Source organism: Phoenix dactylifera, chromosome 2 (genome assembly GCF_051530095.1).
Source record: "Phoenix dactylifera cultivar Ajwa chromosome 2, Ajwa_hap1_PhDact_Kaust_v1.1, whole genome shotgun sequence".
Taxonomy (NCBI): domain Eukaryota; kingdom Viridiplantae; phylum Streptophyta; class Magnoliopsida; order Arecales; family Arecaceae; genus Phoenix; species Phoenix dactylifera.
Genome location: NC_143191.1, coordinates 23708275 through 23721243, shown reverse-complemented (window position 1 = coordinate 23721243; position 12969 = coordinate 23708275).

Here is a 12969-nt window from a genome sequence, read left to right as displayed (position 1 = left end):
CCCAATTCACCCCCCCTCTTGGGTTGTCACCTTGGGCAACAAGTGGTATCAGAGCAGGTGCTCTTTTATTAATTATAGTCTTAACCGACAAGAGCCAAAGATCATGACAACTCAAATAGATAGTTTTCTAGGAGAGGGACAGTTAATTGATAGATCTCTACTATTTAATGGCATAAACTACACATATTGGAAAGCACGCATGCGCATTTTTATTCAATCACAAAACTATTATTTATGAAAAATCATAATAAATGACCTTCACACACTCTCTCAAACTATTAATGAAAAGGACTTAGCACAATTGAATGCTAATGCTATGAACATATTATATTGTGCTATTCATGAAACGAAGTTTAATGAAATTTCTGCATGCTTATCTGCTAAGGAGATCTGGGATACTTTAGAAAATATTTATGATAAATCTCAGATTAGCTCACATGTGCTTCAATTACATACTAACAATGAGACTGCAGAGAAAGGTGTTGAAACTCCCACCTCCGCCGAGTCGACTCCCAGGTTGTCCGAGTCGACTCCTACAGAAAAACAGAGACTTAGTTTTGGAGATCCTGTGAACGAGTCGACTCCAAGTATTTTAGAGTCGACTCCCAAGTTAGCCGAGTCGACTCCAACAAGGCCCGAGTCGACTCCGAGGCAGAACAGTTCAAAAGACAGAGAATCATCTTTTAGGCCTCTGAGAATGAGACGTCTCCTGAAGATCTCGAGTCGACTCGCAAGTCAGTCGAGTCGACTCCAAGTAAACCCGAGTCGACTCGAGGAAGAAAGAACAACAAAAAAATTCAAAAGCTTCCTAAAGACAAAGAAGAAGAGGAAGCAAGAAGAAAGAAAGAAAGAGATAAAAAGAAAGAAAGTTTTGACCAAGAAAGAGTCAAGCAAGGAAATAAAAGCTAGGAGCAACAATGATGATATTAGCTCCAAGGAACCACAAGAGGTAACTAACTTTTGCTTTATGGCACAAGAAGATAAGGTAAAATCTGAATCTAATTTTACACCAAATGAATTTCATGAAGAATTTTCTTATGATGAACTTTTAAATGCTTTTCATGAGTTGTATGGTGAATGTAGAAAATTAGCTATGAAAAATAAAAATCTTAAAAAGCTAAATTTGGAAATTTCAAAAGAAAGAAATTCTATTGCTGAAATACAAGACAAACTAAATTCTGAAAATAAAAGCTTAAGATCATTTTCAGAAGAATTGATTCAGAAAAATCATAGCTTAATTAAAGAAAATCAAAACTTAAGTAAAGAAATTAATCAATTAAAATTTTTTATTAACAAATTCACCGTAAGTTCAGAACGATTAAAAATGATGTTTGAAAGCCAATATGTTGCTTATGATAAATCAAAACTTGGCTTGACTCCTTTACTTAACAATAAATCTCTAGAGAAAAAGGTTATCAATTCACCAAGCAAACCATTAAATAAGATAACTTATTTTAAACATAAAAAGAATGGGCATAACAACTTTTCCCATCGTTCTAACACAAATAAATCAAATGGTAAAGTTATTACTATTAAACAGATTTGGGTTTCAAAAGGAACCATATGTCCTAACTCTCAAGGACCCAAGCAAGCTTGGGTACCCAAAATGAAAATATAAGGATGTAGACATAGGTGTGCCAAGATACCCATGGAACAAAAGAAACTTATAATATACTTATGAAAAGTTATTAACAAAAATAATAATAATGAAATCAGTAATCCTTGCATCTCATCATTATTTTTGCTTTAGTATTTGATTAAAATTTGAATTGCAAGTATTGATCAATTTTGTGATAATACTTTTGGAAATATAATCAAATCACTTCATTTTATAGTATGCTTTACTCACTATTGGATAAGTTGCTAAATGATTAATCAATTTATTAAGAATAACTCTATGAATTCTCTATATGCTTGATTAAGAGTTTTTATCCATGGCATTATTGTTTATTGATCATAGATATGATAATGTGTACTTGGTATGCTTTTGAATATATGCACTATGAATACCGAGATTAAAGAAACCATATTTTGCATATAAAATCAACTCATGCTAGTATGTACTTAATCTCAAAAGACCTTGCCATTGCCTTACTTAGATTATCTTCTGAAAGGTCAAAGTTTGCTATGCATGTTAACTAAGGAAACAAACAAGAATCAATTTCTAAATCTAAAGATGTTGTTTCCATCACTAAGTTTTCAAAAGCTTACATTGGATTTGTTCTTGGCAAATAAAATTGAAATATTTTCTGTATTTGCTAAATCTTGTAAAAGTGTTTCAAATGATAAAGGTTTCCAAACTGTGAAGGTATCATGGCACAGTGTTGAAAACCAAAATCCTGATAAAGTTTATACAGAAATTAATTATTTCAGTACCAAGGACACCTTAAGTAAAATAGGGTTAATAGAATTCTTGAAAAAATGAAAAAGACAATTGTGTATGATAGTCATCTACTTAAATAATTTTTAAAAGCTATCATCACTGCTTGTCATACATATGATTTCTATTAGATCTATTTTTTGATGAAAACTCCTTTTGATCTTCTGAAAAATGGAAAATGAACCATTGCATATCTTTTATATTTTTCAGTCATACACGTTATGCTTGATATGTTCTTTTGAAAATAATGCCAAATCTGATAAAGATACTTCTATCTTTGGATATCATTCATCAAGCAATGCATATAGAATATTCAATGAAAAGATCCTAGTTGTAGAAATATCAATTCATTTTATTCTTTATGAGACTAATGATCTTTCATCAAGTCACTAAAATCAGATTATATGTGTATATGTTAATCTTTTTGCTTGCATATAACAATCTAAAACTAAAACACCTTAAGAAGAATGAGCAAGATTATAATTGGTCAAATTAAACTAAATCATTTTTTAAAAAGAGAGAGAATTTGAAATCTTGCCGATAAAATCGGAAAACTTATTAATAATTAGAACCAAATTGAGTTTTCAAAAATGCACTTAATGAAGAAAAATTGGTGACTACTAAAAGATTCAATCAAGAAATGATGAATTAGATCTTGATGAAATTCTTGCATGATTAGAAGTAAAGATCACCATTATCATTTGCTTGCTTCATGAGCTTTATATTCTGTCAAATGAATGTATAGAATGCATTCCTATGTGGTTATTTCATTAAAAAGAAGATCTATGTTAAATAACCACCATATTTGAAAACACTCATTACAAATATGTTAAAGCAATATATAATTTGGAACAAGCATCAAAAGCATGATATAAAAGCTTAAGTAACCTTTTTGATAGAAAGTAATAGTGATAAATCTATACATCAAAAAGAAGAATTTGTGATATCTTATTTGCTCAAAGTATGCATTGATGACATCATTTTTGGTTCTACTAATGAAGAGTTATATGAAGATTTTACTTAGCTCATGTAAGGTGAGTTTAAAATATATATGATGAATGAATTAACATCTTCTCTCAAACTCCAAATTAAGACAAACAAGAAAGGGGATCTTCATTGACCAAAGTTAGTCCACAAGAAAACTCTTATAGAAGATTGGCATGAAGAAGGTATGTCTATGACCCCATCTTGTAGAATTTGAAAAGGATGAGCAAAGTAGATCTATTGTTTTAAAGCTGTATTGAAGCCTGATAGAATAATTATTTTATCATGCAGCTAGTAGACCAGATTGTATGCTCATTATGTGACCTTGTGCAAGACTTCAATCTAACTTTAATGAATCATATTTTATTGATAACAAATAAATCATAATCAGAATTTTGATAGAAACAACTGTTTAAGATAAAGTTGATTAAAACTTAGCTAACATGTCTTATTAATAATTATCTTAAGCAAATAGAATCTAAGCTCAATTGATTCTGAAAATAAAAATTGATTTGACCTTGATAAATCTTCCTATTGCTTCACATGCTTGTCTTTGAACCATCTTGATTAATGAAACTATCTCTTTAGTTCAAGTGATATGTGCTTGCTTATATTTAGGCAATCTCTTGAGTAAAGTGACTCAACATGCAACTATTGTCATATCTTATATTGAGTCATCTAGTTAAAAAAAAATATATATGTTGGATGAATGTTTTGTATCTTGAAGAAACTAATGACTTTCTTTCAAGAAAGAAAAGAAGTTTGTTAATAATGCAGGATCCTTGAGCAAGAAAATGAGAGATTTCAACTTGAAGGATATCTCCATGTAAGATACAATAAACATTCACATGCAAACAAGAGAGAGGACCTCCTTCGGCCAAAAGTTCGTACATAAGAAATCTAGTAGGTATTTGGCTTGAAGAATATAGAATGAATAGGTAATTTTAGATACCTCTCTCATAAATCAGCTGAGCAAAGTCAATAACTTAAATCTTATTATGGCATGATTAAGGTCTTTAATTATAAATTTTTGATATCATGTCTATATATATATATATATATTGATTGACTCATACTTTTAGAAATCGTTTCATGGTTTACCCAAACTAAAATATATCTTTGCCTATGTCATAACCATGAAATACACAAGTTTATGCTTAAAATTTTGATTTAAAATAACTTGTGAGAAATTATGAATCCTTGAGCACAATGAAAATGTTGTTTGCATGATATACATCTATATGATACATAAGATTAGTTCTTTATTCTACTCTTTCATGTAAATTACTTGAGAATAACAAAAAGAGAGAGAGATAAAGAAAAAAGAAAATGGATATTATTCAAGAGATGTAAAATCTAAGCAAAGGCAAATACTCCAATCTTAAGGAAAAGCAAAACAAGCATAATATATTCGGCACATTTGGAAGGAATAAAATTCGTAATTAATTACACTTAAACAGGAAGAGTTTGAAGTAAACTTTATAAATTTTCTATATTGCTCATCATAGGGATGGTGCCAATGGGGAGGCTAGTGGTAGTACCCGGCACTATTTGACCCAACTATTCGGTGTAGGGTATATTAGGGACGGCACAAGAGGGAGGCTAGTGGTAGTACCTCGTGCCCCTTCCAACTCCACCGATAGGGAGCAAATAGAGTATAGAGCATAAGAAAGTAAAAAAGAAAGACAAAGTAAATGAAAATATATAAGAAGAATCAATTCAAATTTTTAGTCACTTAGAAACACACCTTAAGGATGAAATCAGTGCAAGATTATAATTAAATAGGGGGAGTTTATTTGAAAAGAATTGATTTTGATCCTTGACATGCTTACTCTTAATATTCTAATGCATGACTTAACACATAATATATGTTGTATGTAGAATGATGTTTTGAATTATGGGTTCTCAATATTTTGTAATGCTCCATGCTTAGATAATTTGATTGAATGTTTGAAATACGGCATAAATTTTTGGGTATTATTGAAAAGAAATTTCAGATTTGTCGTTCACAATCATCTTTAAAATCTGAAAGTTAAATAAATTTGTAAAAAGGAGAAGAGAAAGATATCTCTATTTAGGCAAAATGATAATATCTTGATCTTTCTACTTGCCTAACTTTGATACATAATATCCTAATACTTGTTAAAATATCCTCCATTTTGTATCAAAACTCAAAATTAAATACAAATATTCTGAAAGTGCTCTAATGTTATTGAAATATGTGTTTTCAATCTTAGTAAATTAAGATGAGCTACAATGTAGAAGATACATATCTCAAATTATAATTTTGAAAGCCTTCTTGGAAATACTTATGAAATTTCATAATCTGATTTTGTATAAAAGCTTAAACTTAACTTAAAAATGCTTATATCATTACATCTTTGTAACCTTAGTTGTATGCTTCAATGATCACGTCATTCAGGAGAATAACTCAATATGATTTCTAAATGAACATTTTAATATAAGAAAAATAGAATTAATTTTGACCCCTTGGTTGATTGTCTCGATACGCATCCGGAACATATCTTTTCTTATTGTTAAAGTGTACTAATATTAGTCTAAATGATGTGTCTTTCAATGATCTTGATTGCAAACAAATATTTTTTGAATATATAATTTTATTTTGATATTAAAAAGATTTATTGTGCTTCATGTATACATTGCTGAAAAACTATGATTAAGAAATTGAGTTCTATAACTATATATACTTCAATGATCATCTATATGTTTTTCTCTTTCCTACATTATTAAAGACTTCCATCAAAATATATATATATATTATTAAAAGAGTGAATGATCTTGAGTCTAGAAACATTTCAGCTCACTCAAATGATTCTTAAAGGAAAGAAAATGTAAATGCTTTTGAAAGAATTTGAGCTTCAAATGAATCATTTTCTGATTAATATTTCAGTACATTTTCCCAAAAATTAAGAGGAAGCATAACTTGTTCTTAAAAGATTAAAAAGAGTGATTGCTATAAATTTTGAATAATTCTAGATCACTCTACATTCTTGATATCATAAAGTTTTAGTTTTATTCACGTTTATCATTAAAATCTGAAATTCAACAAAAGAAAAGAATGATTAAAGAAGAATGCATCTTTTGAGGGGGAGCTCTAGATATTCAGTATCTTATCCTAAAGTTACTTTAATTTGATGCATACCTTGAATTTTATGGATTGATTTTGATGAACCTCCTTATATTGCAAGACTTGCTTTAATTATATAATAAGTTTATACTTTGAGATGAGTTCTATAAAGATTGTCTTATCTCAAACCTTGAGTCTTATGAAAATAAGCTGAAACTTATAGAAAATATATTTTCGAGATTGACAATTTTATTGAACATTATCTTCAAATTCTAAACTCTTAAATGGAATGATCAATTGAGGAGGAGAAAGAAAATTTCAGAAGAAGAAATTTTATGAAACTTAATCGTATAAATCTATAACTAAAGGAGAGAGAAAGAATTTATGATACACCTTGAGGCTTGTTATTTGGTTAATATATCTTATGAATAAATCATGAACCAAATTGCAATTCAAACAGTTGATCTTAAGAGCCTCTAACTTAATGAAAAAGGGGGAGAATAATGTGTTGAATCCATATTTTGGTATTTGTGCCCCAATGCTCTTATTATCATAAAAGAATTTTGAAGTTATTAAGAACTAATGATCCAACATGATGGTATGTTTTTCAAGTATATAAGTTTTGATCTTATACTCTGAAAATTAATTAAATTGCTCTCATGTTGATAAACAAGCTTTATATATTGGGCAAAAGATCTTAAATGAACAAGCTTTCATACTTATTATTGAAGAGAGGTTAGATTTTCATTCGTGCCTTTTTTGAATATCAGTCTTGATACTCCTTGAACTAACTTGAAAAAGATTCCACCTACACTTGATTTGAAAACTATCCTTGGAATCACATTCGATGTGCTCTCATCATAATTTGCTCTGAAATCATCTTAATTGGCTCTGATCTATGCTAATTAATCTTGTTCTGACATTATTGCCTTGAGTTATATGATTCATATTCTTGCAATAATTTGACATGCATTAACTGAAAATCAGAGTACTATAAAGAAAAAAAATATTTGAGTACCATTATCTTTGTGCTTAATGTTTCATTATCTTACAACCTTTTTGATGTTGTCAAAAAGGGGGAGAAATATCTGAGTATATGCTCATAATGCTTTATGTGTTGATTATGTTAAGATTAAATCTAAAGCATTATCATGAAGTATATTTTAAAGATACATACATATTTTCTACTTCATGCAACTTAGTTATGCATTAGTTCTAGAACATAATCTATTTTATATTGCATATACTCCAAGTTTTGTCATCATCAAAAAGGGGGAGACTGATGACCTAAAGATTGAGTTAAAGATTGATTTTGATGATCACAAAATCTTGAAGTATAATTACTAATGTTTATGTTGCAAGAAAAAAGATATTTATTTTTATTTTGCTAGAAACATAACAAGTTGGAAGAATAGAAGAAGGCCTCAAAAGCTCTCAAAAAGTTGGAAGAAAGATATACTTAATTGGCCCAAGTTTCAAGTTCAAAGGATTCAAGTTGGAGGAGCAAACTCAAAGAAAGATTCAAAAGAATAGTCCTCGAGTCGACTCCTGAAAGTTCCGAGTCGACTCTGGCACTCTAGAGCTTCAAAGAACAGTGCTCGAGTCGACTCCGGAACTTTACGAGTCGACTCCGACTGAGAACAAACAAAAAGACAGAGAGTTGATTTTCAGCGCTACAGTGATCTCGAGTCGACTCCAACTTCAGTGCTACAGTGCGGAGTCGACTCCCAGCTACAGTGCCGGCAGACTACTATTCACGAGTCGACTCCTATTTCAGCCGAGTCGACTCCTGCTTCAGCCGAGTCGACTCTAACACGCTGGGAGGCATAACGGCTAGTTTTTTCTTGATTCCAACGGCTCTATTTTTGTCTCTAACGGCTAGATTTTTGTTTCCACTCCCTCTAAAGCTATAAAATCAAGAGGAGAGCTAGGGAAGAAGATATAGAAGTGGGAGAAAATATTTAGGGAAGAGATTTCAAAGAGATTACAAGGAAAATCTCCCATAAGCACAAAAGGGCCATTCAAAGTAAAATAGAGAGAAGAAGAGCATCCAAGTGAATCCCAAAGCTTCCTCTCCATCCGTGTGCTGCCTCGGTGATCCTCTACTTCGTGCAAAATCAGAAGAGGGTCAAGTAAAGAAGAAGCCGAGTTCCTCCATCTACAAATTTGTTTGAGGGCTTCATCTCTTTACTTTACTTATTTATATTTGCTATATTTGCTTATTTGAGAAGCTTGTATTTGATTTAAACTCTTGCTCTATTATCTTGTAACTTGATTCAATCAAGGGATTGAATCAAGGGGTTAAGGTTTGTTGGTGAGCCAAAGAAAAAACCAACTTTGTAAGGTTGTGGTTGGTGAGCCTTAGGGAAAACCAACTGGGTTGATTGTGAACCCGGAAAACAATCGTTGTAAGGTTGTGGTTGGTGAGCCTTTGGGGGAAAACCAACTGGGTTGATTGTGAACCCGGAAAACAATCGTTGTAAGGTTGTGGTTGGTGAGCCTTTGGGAAAACCAACTGGGTTGGATTGTGAGCCCGTAAAAACAATCGGTTGGTTCTAGTCGGTGAGCCTGTGAAAACCGACCGAGTTCGTTGTGATCTTGCAAAACAACAAGTTGGGTTGTGAGCTTGTAAAACAACCGACTGTAATCTGAGAGATTATAGTGAAATTTCCAAGAGGTCTTGGGGAGTGGATGTAGGTGCTGGGGTGCACCGAACCACTATACATCTTTGTGTTTGTGATGCCTTATCTCTTGTATTTCATGCCTTACATTCATGCTTGATTGTGTAATATCTCTAGCTTTGTTTTCGATAGAGTTATAAGTGATTATTTAGAATTTGCTTAGCTTCCACTCCATCCTTACCATACACATAGATTAAAATTGATCATACAACTATAAGTTAATTTTAAATCAATTGCACCCTAAAGCCATAGTATAATTGCTCTAGCTTAATTTTCCACTGCCTTACTTGTAATTGCCTAGAGCTTAAGTAAATAACATCTTATTATTCCGCTGCATTCAATTTAAAGTAAAAATTAGGGAACATAATTTTTAGAAAACCCAATTCACTCCCCCTCTTGGGTTGTCACCTTGGGCAACAGGAAGGTTCCGGCGGAGTGGGTTGGGCGGGAGCTGAGAAGAATGGGGAACCTGGACTATAATGTCGAGGTCGTTACAATGGCTGACGACGTCTTGGCGGTCCGCTTCGCCTGCGAGGAGGATCGGGAGGCCATGCTGGTGAGGGGGCCATGTTTAGTGGCCGGCCAACTTCTCACGATGGAATGGTGGAAGCCAAACTTCATCACCAGCTCCGGTGGTGCTGGACGAGTGGTAGCTTGGCTCCGCCTCCCACAGCTGCCGCTGGATTTCTGGGCTAAGGGGACATTGATCCAGATTGCAGCGACGGCGGGGAGACCTTTGGCTTTGGACGCAGCCACCGATCAAGGGAGGAAGAGGGGGTTTGCACGGGTTAAAGTGGAGCTTGACATAAGAGCTCCTTTAAAGCCGGGAATATTCATGAAGGGAGCTAAGGAGGGATTAGAGAGGAAGATCTGGCAGGAGTTTGTGTACAAGAACTTACCCGTCTACTGCTACAGGTGCGGCCGAATCGGTCATGGGGAGGCGGCTTGTGAGTTTTCTTCCCCGGTGACGGTTGGAATGGAGGCCGAAACTGGTAGTAATGCTCGATGTCCAGATACTGGAAAGATGTCAAGGGAAGCGGAGGATCCTCTGATCTACGGCCCTTGGCTCTCCATGAGCTGGAACGAGAGCATCGGAGCTCCGAAAGGAGGGAAAGGGAAGATGATGCAGACAGGGGCGAGCACCAGTGTGGGCTCGGCTCCGGCGACGTCTGCGGCCAGTCCGAGCGAGGGAGATGGGGGGCCGCGACTGCCCGTTTCACCGCAGGATTTGGAAGGTTGGCAAAAGCCAACCAAGGTGGCCAGACGGAAGTCGCCGGAGAAGTCAGCTCTAGGCGGCTCGTCTGTGGAGATGGACGGAGGCCTGAGTCAACCAGGTGAGCAGGACGAACCCAGTTGTGACTCGGTGAGGGAACTCGGTGGGAAGACTCGGCCGCCCTCGTTGGGCCAGGTGGATCTGGGAAGGGCTAGGCCGGGCCCAAGTCCGCTTAAAAGGGTCCGAAGTCCGTCTAAGGTCCACCGGGCGCTGCCAACGTGTGGGCCAAATCGGGCAGCCGGGACGCCATCTGTGGCCGGCCCGAATGCAGTACCGAGACGGGATTTCCCCCCCGAGGAGATGGGTTCCGCTCGGCCGGAGGTGGCCGCCGGCGTAGCAAGAGTTCGCCGCCACCCCTTGTGGCGGCGGACACGGCTACGATGAGGCATGCGGAGGAAGGAGGGGGCCGACGGCATGGGGAGAGCATACCTTCTCGGTAGGGGCTGGCCCGAGCGGCGTCGGTAGCGGCGGAACTGCTGGCGGCGGTGACCGGTGAGCCGGCGGGAGTTGTAGCTGGACCGTCAGTTCAGGTGGGAGTCGGGGAAGCCAGTGAACAGGTGGAGGTCACTCATTCCGGTGTGGTACGATCCATGGCCATGGGGGTTTCAGTGGAAAGGGAGGAAGACGACTCGTGCCGTTTGGTACACCAACAAGGTGATACGAAGGGTGCTGGGAGCTCCCTTTCCTTCGACGCTCTGGTGGGAAGCAGGGTCTGCGGCCCAAGATTGGAGGAGAAGGCACACTGCGGTGCTGGTAATGGGGAAGAAATTAGTTTGATGTCGATGGAATCCGTGTGCCAAATGGCACAGGTGCATAGGGGGTCACACCATCAGGCTGTTCAGCAGCTGTTGGCCACTGCTAAGGGTGTGATGCACAGTGACTTGGAGCAGGGAGGAGTTGTGCTGTGTAGTAAGGAATTGGAGTTGGAACCTAGAAGCGGTAGCGGCCCTGGGGAGGTGGGCTGTGCCGACGCACCAGGTGCACCATGAGAGCCCTCCTTTGGAATTGTCGGGGTGCAGGTAAGCCCTCCTTTGCCCCGGCTTTTCGCATGTTGGTGCAACAGCACAAACCTGAAATTTGTGTTTTGTTCGAGACCCGGCTCTCCGGGCAAAGCCTTCAGAAGGCCCGTGCGGCGATACCGAGGTCTTGGAATTTTTATGCAGTGGAATCTCAAGGACTGTCGGGAGGTATTATAGTGACTTGGGCACAGGGTGACTACCAAATTGATGTTTTCAATGTTTGTAAACAGGAGGTCATCTTAGTGATATCAGAGGACAATCGGAGCCCGTGGGTTCTAGCAGCTGTGTATGCCAGTACAGATTATAGAGTGCGGAGGCGGTTGTGGGCGGAGGCGTCTCAGCTTATCACTCAGGGTTATCCCATGTTGGTGGCTGGTGACTTCAACTGTATCACGGATCCCCAGGAGAAGATGGGGGGGAGGGCCTTCACTTATAAGAGGGAAATCCGTGAGTTCCAAGATTTCATAGCGTCAAATGGACTGATAGACTTGGGATTTTCGGGAGCAACATTCACATGGTGCAATAATCAGCAGGGGCAGGCCCGGGTTTGGGAGAGATTGGACAGAGTCTATGCCACAGCGGGGTGGGCCCAGTGTTTTTCTGACTACCATGTCCGTCACTTGCCGAGGATTGCGTCCGACCACTGTCCCTTACTGGTTAGTACTGATGCAGCTGTCTCTTTTCATCCCCCTTTTAGATTTGAGAAGTTTTGGACATGTTACCCTCGGTCCTGGGAGATTGTGAGGGAGGCATGGGATGTACCGGTGAGAGGGGATGCTATGTATCGTGTGTCTCGCCGGTTGGAGCTGACAAAAAGAAGGTTGAGAAGGTGGAACCGTGAGGAGGTAGGGAATATCTTCAGGAGGATTGAGGAGACTGAGGAGGCTATTGCCGGATTACAGGCTCAGGAGGCCTTGGGGGGGAGTTTGGCAGAGGAGGAGATGGGGGAGCTTAGATCTCTACTATCCTTACATGATTCTCTCTTGAGACAGCAGGAGATCTTTTGGAGACAGAAATCGAGGGTGCAGTGGATCCAGGAGGGGGATCGGAATACTAGGTTTTTCCACCAGTCGGCAGTGATCAGGAGGCATCGGAATAGGATTAGGGTAATTAGGGATGAGGATGGGCAGTTAGTGGAGGATCCAGATTTGATTCGGAGGGTGCTGGAGGGTTTCTTCAGGGCCAGATGGTCTGAGCAGATGGGTACTCAGAGCTCAGGGAGTATCGTATCGCCAATGGCACGGGTGGCAGAGGAGGATATGGTCGCACTGATTAGGCCGGTATCGGATAGGGAGATTAGGGAGGTGATGTGGTCCCTTGAGGGGGACAAGGCGCCGGGTCCGGACGGCTTTCCACCGTTATTCTTCCGGAGGTACTGGATGATTGTTGGTCAGGGGGTGACGGCGGCCATACAGCAGTATTTCAGCACAGCAGTGATGTCTACAGATTGGCAGAGGACCCTAGTCACTCTGATACCGAAGCGACAGGATGCTTCGGAGCCTAGTCACTTTCGCCCGATCAGTCTCTGTACTACCTTGTACAAA